The sequence below is a fragment of the Rhinolophus hipposideros genome (genome assembly GCF_964194185.1).
Source record: "Rhinolophus hipposideros genome assembly, chromosome: 25".
Lineage (NCBI taxonomy): Eukaryota > Metazoa > Chordata > Mammalia > Chiroptera > Rhinolophidae > Rhinolophus > Rhinolophus hipposideros.
This window is the reverse complement of record NC_138071.1, coordinates 23,424,420-23,441,517: the sequence shown is the minus strand read 5'-3', so window position 1 is coordinate 23,441,517 and position 17,098 is coordinate 23,424,420. Positions and strand designations below refer to the sequence as shown.

Below are 17,098 nucleotides of genomic sequence, written 5' to 3'. Positions count from 1 at the left end.
GTGGGCTTAACATGAGGTGTGGTGAACACAAGGCAGAGAAGGAAAGGAAAATTAATGGGAACTATGTGAGGTGACAGACATGTTAATTAGCTCGACTGTGGTGATCGTTTCACAATCGTATATGTGTGTATGTATATCAAAACATCAAGTTGTACACCTTATATGCAATTTTTATTTGTTAATTATACCTCAATAAAACGGAAGGAAAACATTTAGAGGAGCCTCATCTCTGGAAGTATGAAGTCCAAACTCAACAGCATGCATGACCTACCGGCCCCTTGGTGAGCTGGCTGCCTGACCATACTCTTTCCGGGTCTTAGGAGGCTCAGAGTTCTGGAAATTTTTCCTTTAGGTGTGTTTTTAAGTTGAGTACATATGTCATAGGAAAATCTATATATGCCCCTGCATTTTATTCAGTTGTGCATTTCCAGATTGTCCGGTAAATAATGTCTGAGGGTGACCACATCTTTCCACACAGTGGTTACAGCTGTGGTAAAGTGCGGACAGTCGGAAAGAGACCACAGGGTCCCATCCTGCTTTGCAGGACGCTATCCCTGATTGTCTTGCTTTTTTGTTTGTTTGTTTTTTTTGAGTGTTTGGAGATGATCCCTGTTCTCAAAGAGACTGAAACTGATGAAATCCATTTAGGGGAGTTCTGGCTCTATTGCAGTCCCACACCTGCCAAATCGGTAAAATCTCAAGGAAATATTTTTTTTCATTTGCTGTTGTTTGTTTTCAAGCATCCACGTAATTAAGATGAGAAGGCAGATTTGAGAACCCTGATCTAAAAGCAGTGGTTCTTTACCAGAGACTTCCTTCATAACCATCCGATGAGTTTTATGAATTTGCCCTCGGCCCAAACCAAGCGAGTTTCAAAGCTGTAGGTGTGGGGTCATGCAGAACTATTGGGAAATAGCTCCGTACTGAGCTGGGTGCCTAATGAGAGTGGAGACCCTCGGAGCTACAGCACTGGTTTTTAAACATCTTTTATCCTACCTCCTATCAACAGAAGAATTTTCAGCAGGCACCCCCAATATATGTGTGTTTTGTTTATTTATAAACTGTAGACATGTACTTCTTTATACTACGCAAAAACATTTAAAACAGGAGATGATAAAAATAAATACAATGAAAAGTTCTAATATTTTCATCCCATTCCCCCAATGAGTCTACCAAGATCCCACTATGTGGACCCCTGATAGAGAGAATGGGGCCAATGATTCCTTAGCTGGACCCCAACTTTTATTTAGATTTTACAGTTTCAGTTGACCTGTCTGAAAGCTGAATCGCCTCCTCCCCACCCTACCAAAGCACTCTTACTTAATTATTTAGTTCACTTAATCAGTCGACATATATTTATGTTTCCATTATGTGCAGGGCATGGAATGAGGGTCTGAGGATGGTACACACATGGTCTTTCATCTCAATAAATGTGTATTACGCCAGCACATAGACATTAAACAAATGATTACTTGATAATTATGTTCTTATAATTTTAATGGGTGCTAAAAGGTAAGTGTATCACCTAAGAGAATGAATGACCTCATGGGGACAGTTAGAGAAATCAGGAGTTTGGAAGTACTACGCCAGCTGAACTCAGAAGGATGAATAGAAATGAGCGAGCCAAAGAGGATGGGGAAGAGGGTTCCAGGAGGAAGAAAAACATTTGAAAACACTGAGGCAGGAAGGTCATTGGCTCATTCCAGAAACTGAAAGAAAGCTGGAGTGTTTCAGATCTCGAGGACAGGACAGCGGCACCCTGGCACAAAATGAAACCAATGACGTGAGTAGAGACCAGGGATCCTGTGAGCCCAGGTGACTAAATGAATGACTGGGGTGTTTATCTTGAGGGGCAGGGAAGCCATTGAAGGATTGACAGCAGGGAAGTGACGGCCAGATTTGCATCTCAAAAAAGAAGTCGCTTAAGAGTGTAGCCCATTACCGCTGTTCTTTTCCTTCTGACATTTGGGTTGGACTTAGAAACCTCTGCTTTGACTTGGCCCTCCTCTTACACTTCCCCTTTCCCTACCTTCTACAAATTTTCACACATCCTTCAAGATACAACATTCAGGTCACTCTCTTGGTGCAGCCTTTCCTTGTTCTCTCTTCCAAACTTCCACACTAGTTAGAGCTAATTTCCGTAATGGCACTTCCTAGATTTATTATAATGTACCTGTTTAATTTTTATTTGGGGAAGGCAGGTGCAGAAAGTTGAATTACAATCTTCACTTCATGGCACACACTGTCATCTTTGGTTTCTTTGGTTTGTTCAAGGTTCCTTCTGTGTTTTGCTTATTTACTTTATTTTTTAATAATAAAAAACTCTATACTATTTGTGGGCATGCGTTTTTAACTTATATAAATGTTGTTGGGCTATCACTCATGTTTTTCACTTTCTCAAATCAGAGTGAATTTAAAAGACTTAGTCATTTTTCTTTGTGAACTCTTATTCCTTCTCTTTTTGTTTTCCTTTTGTCCTATTTTTGTCTTTCATCCACCTTTGATTTTATCTTTTGTGAGTGTATATATGTTTATGAGCCATATTATATTCTTTTTGGTATAAGATGAGAAATACACACACAGAGATACATACTGATATATACATAATGTTTATATCATATCTTATACTGGTAGGAAGAGGGAGTTGGGGTCCCAAGTATTCCTCTGAATGGGTGCTTAAAGCCAAATATTTCTTCTACTATTTTTCTACATATATATTTTATTCTTTTCTCTTATTTGAGAGAAGCTGAAAAACAGGCATTATACCTTTTCTTTTTGTATTTTTTAGACTAAAATCTCATTTTATTGAAAGAATGAGTTGGGTCTTTGTGCATTGGTTCTTCTTCTGATGGACATAATAAAAGGTGAAAACTGATAACAACATGCTGATTATTTTGAATGTAGAAATGCCCTTTTTGGTCAAACACGGTCTTTCACTTTTGCCAATAGAAAGTTATTGGCTTTATCCCTAATCTCAAATGCTTGATGTCTATTTCTGGAAGTGTCCTGTTCCAGCTATCAAAGTCCCCAGTGATTGTCCTGAGGTCCAAGTATCCCTCTCCCACTTGTATCCATATTATCCAGCCAAGACTCCTGGAACTGCCCAGGTTTCCTGTCATACTCCTAATAGTGGCCCAGAGTATCCTGTTGTCCCTGTGCCCCTAGGGTTCCACTGACCAGCCTTACTTCCCTGTGGGAGTAGAGAGGTTATGGCGACAAGAGAGAGAGGGAGTGACCAGCCACGCATGTCAGAGTTTTGACTGCCAAAGAAAAAAAGACACAAAAATGGAGAAAGAATCAGGATGAATAGAGAGGGAGACGCCATCCCCTTCAATAGAAACATCCTTCTGTTTCCCTTATCATACAAATATGCTCGCCTCCATGGCTCCCTCAAGACAAGGATAATGAAGACATTAAAGTCAGAGAAGCAAACATTAAAAAGAAAAACAGAGTGAGAAGGACAGTTCAGTCCTATCCTGTGAGAGATGATCAAACAGCTCTAGACAGGGTGTGAGTTAAGAGATCGCATTCCTATCTCCTAGGCAGTGGCTAACTGGGGTTAGCACCCTCCGGTTACTCAGGCCACCAACTAAGTTTATTGAGCACTTATTTCAGATTGTTGGCATTCATATTATTATTACACGTAAATTCAAGTGAGGATGCTCATTGTTGTGAGAAATAATACAACAGCAATGAGGAGATGGACTCTGTTGCAAAAGAACTTGGAAAATTTCGGTGGAAATGGTCAAATAGTACTGCAAAGCAACCTCTGATAAGCGCACAGAGAGGTGAAAATAATAATGCCAGGGAAATTCAAGGAAAGTATGATTAATGTGGGCCGAAGAACTGAGTCTTCAGCTGTCCCTGGTAGAAAGTGTGGGCAGGTGTGGGAGACACATTTCCATGCTAATTGATACTCTATGCCACTCCAAATACCCAGGTTCCATTCCTGACACACATACACCTGAGAGTGGTTAAGAGCAGCATTTTAGAAAACGACTGGGCTGGAAGGTGAGCATGAAGACTTGAGACGTCAGCTCAGGTATGTGTGGAGGTGGTGGAAGGCAACATTACCTGAAACGACCTTCACTTTTTGGGCCCAAATCGACCTCCACCAAAACGTTTTCTGTCCCATGTGCTTCTCTGACAGATTCACCAAAGCACATGCAGATCTGGTCCGCAGTCAGAAGTATATTTTGGATTTCTAGTTCCTGAAGGAAATGTGAATTTCCTGCTTGGCAGAAGTTATAGCACCATCTTGTGGAAATAAATGGTTTTGATCACAAGCCTTTTTGTTCTGAAATTATTAGCTGTCTTTTTAAAAACATCAATCTTGAAATGTATTCTTCGTTCTAAATCATTCTTGCAATATACAGTTTGTAACAAGAGGTTTCTCATATATTCTGAACCTTTGATGGTTGAGTTAGCAGCTCTCACTCAGTGACAGCTTTCTTATTTTCAGAGTAATCACATACTTAGGATCCATAGTCTCTCCATCTGACTTGTTTCTTTCAGACTGCGTGTACTTAGGTTTGGGTTTTAACCATGTCTAAAGGGATCCTGTCTTCTTTGAACTGAGCGAAGTATTATAACTGTCAGTCCCCAATGAAAATAAAGGAAAATAAAGAGAGAAACTCTAGGTGCCGTGGTTCTTTTCTGTCTCCTCCGTAGGAGTTGGACAAAGGAGGTTCTTTAATTTTTAAGATGCTAATGCACTGTAGTGGGAAGTTCAGAGAGGAATTCATGGCTGCCAGGAACTTATAGAATCATTTCCTAGAAATTTTATTGGGCCCACTAAAAAGAAATAATACCCGTGAAAATGTTTCATTTAGAATCATAAATTCACTGAATCATTGGACAACTAATGAGACTTTTAAGTTTTCTACCCTCCAGTGGAGCGGAAAAAAATGCCAATCTTCCCAACTTTTCTTAACCTCGGCTGCCCTCTGAACAGTCCCAGGCTTCCTTAGAGGTTAAGGTTAGTGTATATTTGGCAGAATTTTCAAAATCTGTTTCAACTTTTTCAAAAATCATGTTTTGAAAAAGTTACACATGAGCATTTTTCAAAATGTAAAAGTACAAAAGTGTGCTTTTTTCTTTTCACACATGTCCCTCAGCTATCTACTTCTCTTCCCTGAACACTCCAATATTGCCAGTTGTTTGGGGAATGCTTCCAAAAATATTCTGTGTTTATGGGAAACAGATTACATCAATGATAGCCCACAATATATTTTGATACGGCCATTTTTCACTTAAAAATATAGATTGCAGATTGTTCTATAACACGTGTGTCTAAACTTTTTTCAACGGTTTTCACCAAAGGCCATATGTGGTAAAATACACAAACAGCCAGCTACTCACTCGAGGTAAAGTACATATTGCCTCACCTTGTTTATTTAAGTAAACTAAATATATTTTTGGAATTTGCTGCAGGCCAGTAAAAAATGGATTGCGGACCGCAGTTGGCCCTCGGGCCGCAGTTTGGACACCCCTGTTCTATAATATCAGCACATAAAGAGCTTCCTTGTTTATTTTTCAGCTGTACAATATTCTGTTGAATAGATAATTTAGATAAAATAGCATAATTTAGTTAACCAGTCTCCTATTGAGGTTTCCAATAGTTTGGAGTCCAAACGTTGCTGTAATGAATGACCTCTGTATGTTTCTTTGCACATGGGCCAGCCTACCTGTAGAATATATGTATTTATGGAGGTGAAATTGCTAGGTCAAGTAGTATGTGCATTTACAAGTGTGGGAGACACTGGAAAATTGTTCTCCAGAGAGGTCATTTATACCAAATTGCAGCAATGTATTATTACATCCCATGCTCTCACTAACTGTGTTTTTAAAACTTTTTAATTGTTGTCAATCTGAGAGTCATATAATGATGTGTTAGTGTAGTTACTGTTGCAGTTTTCGTAATTTTCGTGTTATAAATATGATGATCTGAACTCAAATTTTTCGTGAGGCTTGGTCACCTACTCAATTCTCTTTCTCCAAAGCTACCTCGGCAAATCCACTGCTTTTGAATAGGTAAAATGGCTTAACGTTCTGGCAGCATTCTGAAGTTCTCCCCTGCTTGTCCTGCCATGACATTAGCAAAGTTTAAGCTTCAGAGTCCCTCCCTACCAGGCATTAGTATGACCACTAATTTTGTTATCATAAATCCACATCCGTTTTCTTAAAGAAGCTGGCCAAAATTTTATAAGCTTCAGACCTGGTTATTCTCTTGCTTGTCATCATCCTCCCAGCTTCCAGCCTCTTGATTTCTTACATAACCCTCCAGAATTATTTTATGTACATGTAAGCGCATACACCTGTAGATTCTCCACCCTCTTTCTATTGTGCTTGCTTTTCTCAATGCATATTGGAGATTTTTCTATGTAAGATATGGAGAACATCTATATTGTTTTGTTGTTGTTGATAATTGTATGACAGTCCGTTGCATGGAGACATTGCTCTTTACTTTATCAGTTCCCCCTACTGGGGGAACTTAGTTATATTTGTTTTGTTTTTGCCGTTTTCTTAAGTCTTCTGGCAGGTTTCAGAGACTGAAACGGTAGCTAAAATCTGGGGCGGGGGGGCACAGATTTCAGAAGAGGCAAAGATTGCAACATAAATGGCAAGGGGAGTCTCAACCTCTCTTACTCCCCGCTCTCTTTAGGTAGCTAAGGCTCTTAACGCTCAGCAAAACAGGGCCCTCGGACCTGCTGTTCACAACCTAGCATAAATATGTTCATCCGCATGTTAAGTTTATCTTTGATTGTGAAACAAAATATTGTCTTGCAAAAGAAATTCTGAGTATCAGAAGTCAGGAGGGAGACATCATTGTAAGCCTAGGGTGTCTCTAAAATCACCCTGACTAGGTGCTGGCTTTACCAAAGGTCGTATTTCTCTATCAGCAGCATTGCTCCAGCCTACAAATAGATTCCTACTGCACACACACTAACAATCCATGCTGTTCTGTCTGATGGAGAAAGATCCGCAAACCAGGCATGGCGTGCTGGATGTCTTCCCCACGCCACAAGAATCAAACATTTAGCTTTGACTCTACCAACTTCAATCACTACTCCCTTTCTGCTCTCCAGTTCAGTGCAAACACCACAGGGGGGTCATTTTGGACACCTGGAAATGCAGCCTTTCCATTGTCCCCACCTTGTTAAAATACCCACTGTCTAATCTCCCATCACAACCTACTTTGGGGGAAGAAAGGAACACAAACCTGTCTAATTTCATTACCCTAAATCTAACCCTTTTTCTCAGTTATACCTTTTTGTTCAGGCGCTCTCCTTTGGCTCCCCTGATACCTTCTCTAGAACTGAACTGTAGGGGGTTTTAGTTACGGAACGCACATTTCAAGTCCTCTATCTTTTTCACAAGGGGTTAGGAAAACAGTACAGAAGGAAAGTAGGGGAGAAGGAAAGAAAGAAGGTGAGAGAAGAGAGTGGATGATTCTCTATGCTGTAGGACTACGAATCATAATTAGCATTTCATTTCAGCTTAAAAAGTGTTGACATTTAGGTTACATTTTTTTGAAGCTCATGACATCCCTTTGGAACAGATAGGATGTTTGGTATCTTACCACCATTTTATACATGAGGAAGCAAAACAAGGATACAACTGACCATGGCATACCTGACCCCATGTCTGCAGAATTCCCCACTATCTAGAGATTTAATGGTTCAGGGCTGACACCAGCTGGGTCCCTCAGAAAGTGATCTGGGGAGCAGTGTCAATTCAGAATCTCTCTACTGCAGTGGGGACTAAGGAATTTGTCTTGAAACTTTCTTTGGATGGTGCTTCACATAAACTTGAACAAAAATCCCTTGTGTGTATTGGTGTGAGTGCTGCTGATGGAACTCTGGGGAGGGGCATCTCCTGCCTCTTTTCCACCTCTTAGTATCACCGCTTCTCTAGAGCTTCACTGTTGTCCTGAAGAGCCAGAGAGCTAGAAACTCAGAGGCTCTGATTACTTGTGGCAGATACTGCTAGATGTTTACCCAAAGTATTTCCTCTTATTCCTGGGGACATACAGAAACCACATTTCCCAGACTTCCTTGCATTTTTTTTGTTTGACCACATGACTCACTTTTAGCCAATGGGATGTGAGTAGGAGTGCTGAGTCCAATTTTAGGCTAGGCCCACAAATGCTTCCATTTCTTTTCTCCTTTCTACATACATGACAACCCTGGGAACCATATGGAGATGATGACAGATGCCCAATGTGTAAGGACACTGGATCTTAGTCACCAACTGATGGCTAGCTGCCTGCTGGTCAGGCATGCCAGCTCTGACCAAGAAAAGAAATTTGTATCCTGGTACAATTTGAAACAATCTACCAAAATCTTAAATGATATTAATCGTTGAGGGCCAGAGAATCAGCATAAAGTAATCTGAATGAACTTCTTTTCCTTTTTTTAATTGCAGTATTAGTACTTGTTTAAAGTTTTCTAATAATGCAGTCTTATTTTCCATAGTACACTCTCCATTTTGAGAGTCATCTTCTTTAACCATTTAATGCTTATCATATTATATATTTTCCTGTGCCTTAATATATGTCTATGTATAAACACACACACACACTCATGCCCATTTATAGGTAGGTTTTTCTCTACACGAATGAGAAAGTACTGTATCAATATGACTTCTTTTTCTCTTATTTTATGAGAATCTTTTCTGGACATTATAGAGATAAAACTTCATTATTTTAATAGTTGCATAATATTCCGTATTATAGATTTATAATGTGTTATGTAACAATGCCACTATTGAAGGATATTAGGTCATTTATGACATATGCTATTACTACAATTAATGCTTAAATTTAAAACACATTTGTATGTATATATTTTGCCCATACATATGTGAATATGTTTGTAGACTATGTTCCTAGAATTAGAATTGCTACATCAAAGGGCATGCAAATGTTAATTTTTAGAGATATAGTCCCAAATTACCACCAAATCAATTTATATTTCCATCAAGACTATGGGGAAATATCTATTTTCTTATATGCTCAGCAACACTAGAAAGTATCTGTCTTTTTATTTTTATCCATCTGGGAGGGGGGGAATGGTATCTCATGCTTTGAAATTCATTTCTCTAATTACTCAAGGGTTGTACAGCTCTCATCATATTCTTTAGTGGTTTTCACTTATTTTACTGTGTATGGTTCATTTTCTGTACTTAGTTCTAGATAATTTTTGCCAATTAAAAAAGCTGATTTATATGTTACTATTTTATTCATTAGTGCATTGGTTCATACATGCAACGTATACTATCTATCCATCCATCCAACTAGCTATCTAGCTATCTAGCTATCTATCTCTGTTGGCTACACTTTTATCTTTTTCTTAAAATGGATTTTCCAAATATTTGGGTTGATTTTCCCAAGCCTTACTTAACTATAGGCAGAAAAAGACTATAAGGTGCTTGATGGCTATGGGTGTGGTTTTTGGAATCAGGTCGACCTGCATTACAACCCAGGTTGCATCACACACTAGCTTGTAACCATAGGGAGGTTCTTACCATCTCTGTGCCTCTGTTTCCTTTTTATTTTCTTTGAAAAATGAACGTAACAAAAATACTATATGCATAGAATTTTCATGAAATTTAGAGAAGCTAATAATGCAGGTATTGCACCACAATAACACTAGATATTAAAATTATTATTACAGTCTAATGTAATAATAATGTCTAATTCTGGGCAACAGAATTAGACATTTAAATTTTATTCCAGGTGCTAGAACTTTTCTTTCCCAGTGAAAGTTACTCAATAAGATCCAAGAAGGCTAACCAAACTCCTTTTTCTTAGAGTGAGCACTTCACCTTAGGTTTCAGCCAGCCTCTCCAATCCCTATTTCCTACAGCACTAAAATATTCAACTCATTGATTCAGCAATTACTCTTGAGTTCCCACTGTGATTAAGTCCCAAGATATTCAATTATCTTTAAGAGTTCACTTCATTTTCTCTGCATTAAACTTATTCTATAGTCCTTTGAAAAAAATGAAAATCCAAATTACAATGAAATGTGAGGAAACCAACAGAGAGACAAAAAATTGGAAAATAAGAAAGAACCTTAAAGACTGTCAACCTGTCATTTCATAAATGAGGAAACTGAAGGCCAGAGAAGTTTAGCAACTTTTCTAAGGTCACACAGTGAATTAGTGGGGGAACTGGGCTGAGAACTCAGACATCTGGACTCTGAGCCAGCACTCTATTGACCGAATCATCCTGTGCTCAAGGATCCATCTCTTTTTGGGGGCCCATCATGATTTCAAAAATTAAAAGCAAAGAAAGAGGGAAGCGCAGGTTTAAAAAATATCAAAACATGAACCAGTGTTATTCAGTATTGGTCAAGAAAGCAAGGAGTGTAAGACTCTTCCCTGCTGGTTGGGAAAACATAGTAATGTTTTCACCCAGGGGGATGGCATTTCAACTCTCCTGTTTCTGTCTCAGCAACACCTATTTAACAATGGTACTCGACACTCACAGCAAACAGTAAACAATCTTACAGGTCGGTGGTTGGCAACTCCTGGTCCACATGCCAAAGATGCTTCAGGTGCCAATTTCAGGCGGCAAGTGAACCACTGACCACACACAGATTCCCATCCCTGTCATTTCCAATGTTTACTGTCCATCATGCTCTCCACCCTCTTGCCAGAGTTGTCAAGGACAACACCCTAATGCGTCTTCCCACCTGACACGGGCACCATCCTGGCCTTCCAGAATCACAGGCTCAGCAGATGGGCACACTCCTTTGAGAAGCCAATGGCCACTGCTCTGTGATAGAAATCAATAAATATTCCCAGCATTTTTATAGTAATTGTTATATTCCCACTTTGTTTCTTTCCTTTCTATATATTCTTGATTATTATTATCCACCACATAAGAATATACTAAAAGCAAGAATTGGATAAATCTAATGGACAGTAAAATAATCTAACTTAAAAGAATGAAGGTTAACACATCCCCAGGCCTATAAATTATGGGTAGAAATTTGGACACGATGACTATTAATTTGTACATTCACTCGAAGTTTATTGAGTGATACTACTATGTTTCCCCGAAAATAAGACCTAGCCGGCCCATCAACTCTAATGCATCTTTTGGAGCAAAAATTAATATAAGACCTGGTCTTATTTTAATATAAGACTGTGTCTAATATAAAATAATATAATTAATATAATATAATATAATACAATATATATAATACTGGGTCTTACATAATAGAATATAAGACCGGGTCTTACATTAATTTTTGCTCCAGAAGACACATCAGAGCTGATGGTCTGAGTAGGTCTTATTTTTGGGGAAACACGGGAGGAACTGTCCTGATGCAGCCATTCACGTTAGGAATATCAGTAGCTCTATAGCAGAGTGGCTCAGAGTTCCTTTAAAGCCAGACTGCCTGGTCTTGAATTATGTTTCTATCAGTGGATGATTTTGTGACCGTGGGTAAATTACCTTCTCTAAACTTTTCTAAACTTCCTTTTCCTCATTGTTATGTAAGGTTGGGAATAGTACCTCTCCACAGATTTAATGTGAAGATTATATTACAGCATTTTATGGAGGGTCTAGCACACAGTAAGTGCTCCACAATTATCAGCTGCAGTTAAAGTTCTACTATACTATAACCCACAACTAGAGGGATTTAAAGGAGGTTAGAAATCAGAAGATAGCTCAAGTCTGAAAATTTGGAAATGAGGCTAACAGACAGTTAAAGGGTCCCTTATTTCTTTACCAAGTGTTTGGTGAGCACTATTTGTTAGGAATGTTAATGTATTGGGGACGAAGAGATAAACCAATTCTCATTCTTCCTCTTGTGGAGAGATGATACCTAAGAGAAATATACTATAAATCCCAGGTTTAAGATTATAAAATGCTGGATGTCAAAAATAAAACCTGAATGCCTTGCCTTCCCACAGGTCCCCCATGTTTTCTTACTGGATGGGCTGGGGACATGTTCAAAGGGAGAGAGGTTTCCCGGAGACCTTTACCAACTAAATCACAGAGGGGTCACTGAGACTGGGTTAAAGCTCAGTCTTCTGTGAAGGCTGCTGTGTCCAAGGCTGAGTGGCCTCCTATGCTGCTAGAGGGGACATAGAGATGAAGGTTTTGGTGACGTATCAGCCCCGATGTTCTTCCTGACAAAGGGTAGCCTTGGTATCACATACCCATCCACTATTCTCTCATCGTGAGCTGGAGTGTCTGCGCCACTCTGGTGGTGACTTCCTGGACTCCCTCCTGACCTGATTCACGTGGTCCTCATCCTAAGGGTGACACAATTCCCTTCTGTAACAAAAGGTTACCTAGAGCCATTGACACTTGTGATGGGTAGAAAAAATGTCATAGCAAAACAATAAATGAAATAACTGTGCCATAGGGACCATCTTGGAGCTGCACATGTCAAAATTCCTGAAAGACTTTCTGGAGGTAGCAGTAATGAGTAACGGAAGCACAAAATGCGAGAATTAGAGTAGTCTTAGGAAAGAGATGGAATTCCAATTTCTCAATAGAAACATTCACTTGGTTGCTGTCAGCCACTGAAATCAACCTTTGCACTCTAGAGAAGCTTACATGATAACAGGAGGGGCAAAAAAGACAAAAAACAACTTCTAAGACGATTGCTAAGAAGGAATCAATGGATGTGCTACATATGGGCTCTGATGACTGTCTTTCGTTTACAATGAGTGATGAACACAAACTAACAATTGGCCACGTGGCAATTAATCTACTGATTGCTTCTTGGTTACTGATTCACCAAAAAATTGTTTTGACTAACAACCCATAAAATTTGTAGGAATTGAATCTTGGGGGGCTGCCCAGTGCTCCCGTATTGTGAGCCTAGACTTCATGTGCAGGGGTGTAAATGAGTTTGAGGCCAGTCATTCCTGGACTCTTTTGACGGCTCGGTGTGTGTGAACATGGGTGAAAACATTTCAACATGTAGTCCCCCGTGCACTATTTGTAACTCCTCCCATATCCGCTCCTCAGAAAGACCAAATCCAGGTACCAATTTAAGAAGGAAAAGCCATACCTGAATGGCAGTGTGTGGGAAGACCTACTACTAATTGTATAATAGCTTACCATTTGTGTCATGTACCACGTGTGAAATTCAAACACATGAGATGAACATTCATTAAAAATTAACTTTGCCTGACTTCAACAACAAATGAATTGCTAAATGCTTTACTGATAGCCAATCTAAAAACTTTTTGGCAAGGAGATAATTTAATGAATTTGTGATTTTACAGATTGCTATAGCAATAAATTGGCAGGTATGTGATACTTCTGTGAATTGGTGATGTACCAAATAATAACTGGCTTGCCCATAAGTCCAGAACAATAGCTTCCTCGATGGGTCATGTAGAAATCCAGCACCTTTGCTAGTGCAAACATTTTGCTAGTATCTTTGCTAGGCTAAACTAACCTTAGGGTGAACTATTGAACTTGTGTGTGCCTGCCTCTGAAGAAGGTTCTCCAGGATTAATGTATGGAAAGATGTTACTGTTGATAAGACCCTGAATCCATCTGTCATTAATATCAATGAGATACTCCCTGAGGAACTTGGAAATAACAGAAACAGCATGGCTTTTTGAGAAGTAAAACTTGCAAAATCCACTCAGAAGGGATGATAAGCACGGCCACAGGAAACAAGACAACCTGAAGAAACATAACAATCTGAGTGCATCCAAAAGTCTCTCCAGGTGCTTTGATGCAATCTTCCAAACGCAGGGGAGGAGGATCTGACTGATGTAGGGATCCCAGTTGTAACAGTTGTGTGGGGTACTTGTCTAGAGAAAGGCTGAGGAATAAAGAAGGGGGTGATCCTGAGGGCCAGTGTGGGCCAGCAGGTCTGCAGCACTGTCTGGGGTGCCTGGCCTAATGGTGGGCACGCTGTCCTCCTGGCAGCTCTACAGCTACAGCTCAGAGGGCTTGAGTGATCAGTGATCAATAACTGGTAGGATCTCCATGTGAGCCCCCTCTGCTCCAATCCCATGCTCACCCATCAACCACGAGGCATTAATTTGCCTTTTTGTGCAGATATTTTGACAAAGAGGAAATGTGTTGATCAGTGAAGTTCTTGCCAATTTTTTTATAATAAAAATTCCATTCAGGTTTATCTGTGGTTCTTTTTTGAGTTTGGACAGGATGATACAGCTGAGAAATGCATAATTCGTAGGAATTGAATGCCAAGCTGGACCCACAAAGTGAGGGCCAGGCCCTGGGCAGAAACAACCTCATTGAAATACAACCACAGGAAAGTTTTCTGAGCAGCTAATTGGATCCTAAAGGACATCCCCACTAGATCCCTCTCTAGAAGCAATAAATGGCTGTCTTTTTAATAAGCATCAATAAATCATTATGTCACCAAGAATCAAATGAATCTAACTACTATGCTACAAACTCCTGACACATGGCCAGTTATTTTTTTTAGGATTGTATAAAAACGTACTGTTCCCAGACAACCTTTTAATTTAGAAAACCTACAAAGCATATGAAAACATTTACTTGTGATTCAATCCTCCTTCATTTTCATTTGTAACTTCCATAATGGCACAAAGGAAAAAGAAACCTTATTACAAAGTATGAATCTCTCTGAAACCTAAAGGGACAGACAAGAGAGGAGGGCCTAAGGAATATATCAATGTTCCTTAAGAACCATTTTTGCCATGTGGGTTGGAAGTCTGATTTCCTTTACAGAATTGGAAATCAATTTTGTGTACCCAGTTTGGTAATTTTGTGTACCTTTGTGTACCCAGTTTGGTAATTCTGGCACTTACCAAATGTTTACTGAATGGATGAATGAATGAATGAATGAATGAGAGTATACCTCAACATTGAATTTTTGGACCATCGCTAAACTGGATATGGAATTTCTGGCTTGCTTAAATCTTGCCTACCATAATCATACCCAATTAAGGACATTCTTTCCAAGACAAAAAAGAACAGACTGAACTTTGATAAGAATAACTGTAAAATCTCCAAAACGTTTAAGCATTGGTCTTGAAAGACCTTTCTATTTTTTCTTCATTCCCAATATTTTATCTTATTCTACACGTATTAAAAGCACCTTACCTGAACTCAAATAGATTATATTTGTCAAAGGATTGGCAGAAATGAGAAACTAAAAAAAAAAAAAAAAAAAGGAAATTAAATCTACTATTCCAGTTCCAAATGTAACGTTCATACATTGTTTTATGCTACAAATGATACACATTACATGTATGTACAAGTCAGTAATTTAAAAATTGGCAAATTGCTTGCTGACTAATAAATTATCCAGGAAACTCATGGTTTCAAAGTAAATATCTAATATTGAAATAATTTCTCTACACATGAACAAACCTGTCAGTACTAGACAGAGTTTATGTTTCAAAAAGTAAAATTTAAGATCTGATGAACTGACAAACTCTCTTCAAATGTTGTGGGCATGAGTCACGCAGCATTTCTAAACTGAAAGCTATTTTTAAATCCTCAGTTCAACTCAAGTATTGGATGGTTTACTAGTAAGGAATGAGAAGTATTGGGTACAGCTAATGTGCCCAGGAGAGACCTCCTCTCTCTTTAGTTCAAAATAATTTTAAATTTCTCTGGAGATTTGTTCTTGGACCCACATGTTATTTAGAAGGGTGTTGTTTCATCTCCAAATATTTTGGGATTTCCCAGCTATCTCTCTGGTGTTGATTTCTACTCTAATTCCATTGTGGTCTAAGAGAAGACATTGTATGATTTCTATGATTTTAAATTTGTTCAGGTGTGTTTTATGACCCAGAATGCAGTTTATCTTGACGAATTTCCATGTGAGCTTGAGGAGAATGCGTATTTTGCTGCTGTTGGATGAAGTAGTCTATAGATGTCCACTGCATCCAGTCAATGGATGGTGTGTTGAGTTCAGCTACTGATTTCTGCCTGCAGGGTCTGTCCATTAACGATAGAGAGATGTTGAAGTCTCCATCTATAATAGTGGATTCATCGATTTCTCCTTTTAGTCCTATCAGTTTTTGCCTCGTGTATTTTTCCTCTGTTGTTAGTTGTACAGGTGTTAATAATTGCTATGTCTTCCTGAAGAACTGACCCTTACCATTATGTAACGTCCCTCTTTATCCCTGGTAACTTTCCTTGCTCTGAATTCTCTGTTTCTCTTGATGGCTGGGTCTCCCTCTCACTCTACCATTGTCTCTGTCCTGACCTCTTCCCTTCTCTGGTTCTCTTTATGATATTCTGTCGCTGTTTTCAATTTTCCTTAGTGCTCTTCCACAATTCCCCATTCTCAGAATCCCTCTTCCTTACCTCCCCCATATGTATCCCACAGTCTTTCTAGAGACTTATCAACAGTTCCAATATTTGAGTGTTTTCTCAAACATGGGAAGTCTGCATTCAGGTGAACTGTCTTATAAACAATCTTGGAAAATACTATCTAATAATTCATAATAGCAATAAGATCTGTCAACCCACTTATCTGGGATATTGAAATATTCTCTCTTGATACCATAATGGCCAATAACTATCTCATTGTACTTCAGAATTAATTTAACCATAAATTGTTTTTAAACTATGCTCTTAGACTGAAGACATATTTTTGATCTAGTCAATCATAAAAAGATCACATATTTGACCATGCACGGTGCCTGGAACATTGTAGGTGTTCAATAAATATCTGTAGACTGACTGGGTATCAGTCTGATTAAATCTGAGATAACCAAACATTAATGAGCTCTCTTTGAGTCAGATTTTCAAGAGAAAAAAAAATTAAAGGCACTACAGAGCAGCAATTAAAGGGCATGCATTTAGGGGGCAGACACGCATTTACTACTTGTACGACTTTGAGTATATTTAACTTCTCCACGCCCCAATTTCCTGGTTTTTTTAAAAGGAAAAAGTGATAGTACCCGTTTCATGAAGCTGTTGTGAAGATTATTTGAGATAATACATGCTATACATTGAGCCTATTCCTGCTACACAGTGAACACTCAATAACTAGGAGTAATTATTGTCAGTCTTTAACAGCTTCTTGGATAGCCTGAGTGTATCCGTCATACATGGCCTCTTCATGGCTCACAGTAGTCCCTTGAAATCATTCCCCTTATTGGC

The 17,098-nt window shown here is 38.9% G+C and overlaps 1 protein-coding gene across 1 annotated transcript in view; it reads right to left on the bottom strand.

Annotated features, from left to right (window-relative positions):
• Nucleotides 1-17,098, bottom strand: part of ARHGEF5 (Rho guanine nucleotide exchange factor 5) — a 47,872-nt gene that overhangs the window by 28,882 nt on the left and 1,892 nt on the right. Inside the window, exon 2 of the mRNA XM_081038257.1 lies at nt 15,083-15,131. The gene's annotated coding sequence lies outside the window, so the exon portion shown is untranslated. The remainder of the gene's footprint in view (nt 1-15,082; nt 15,132-17,098) is intronic.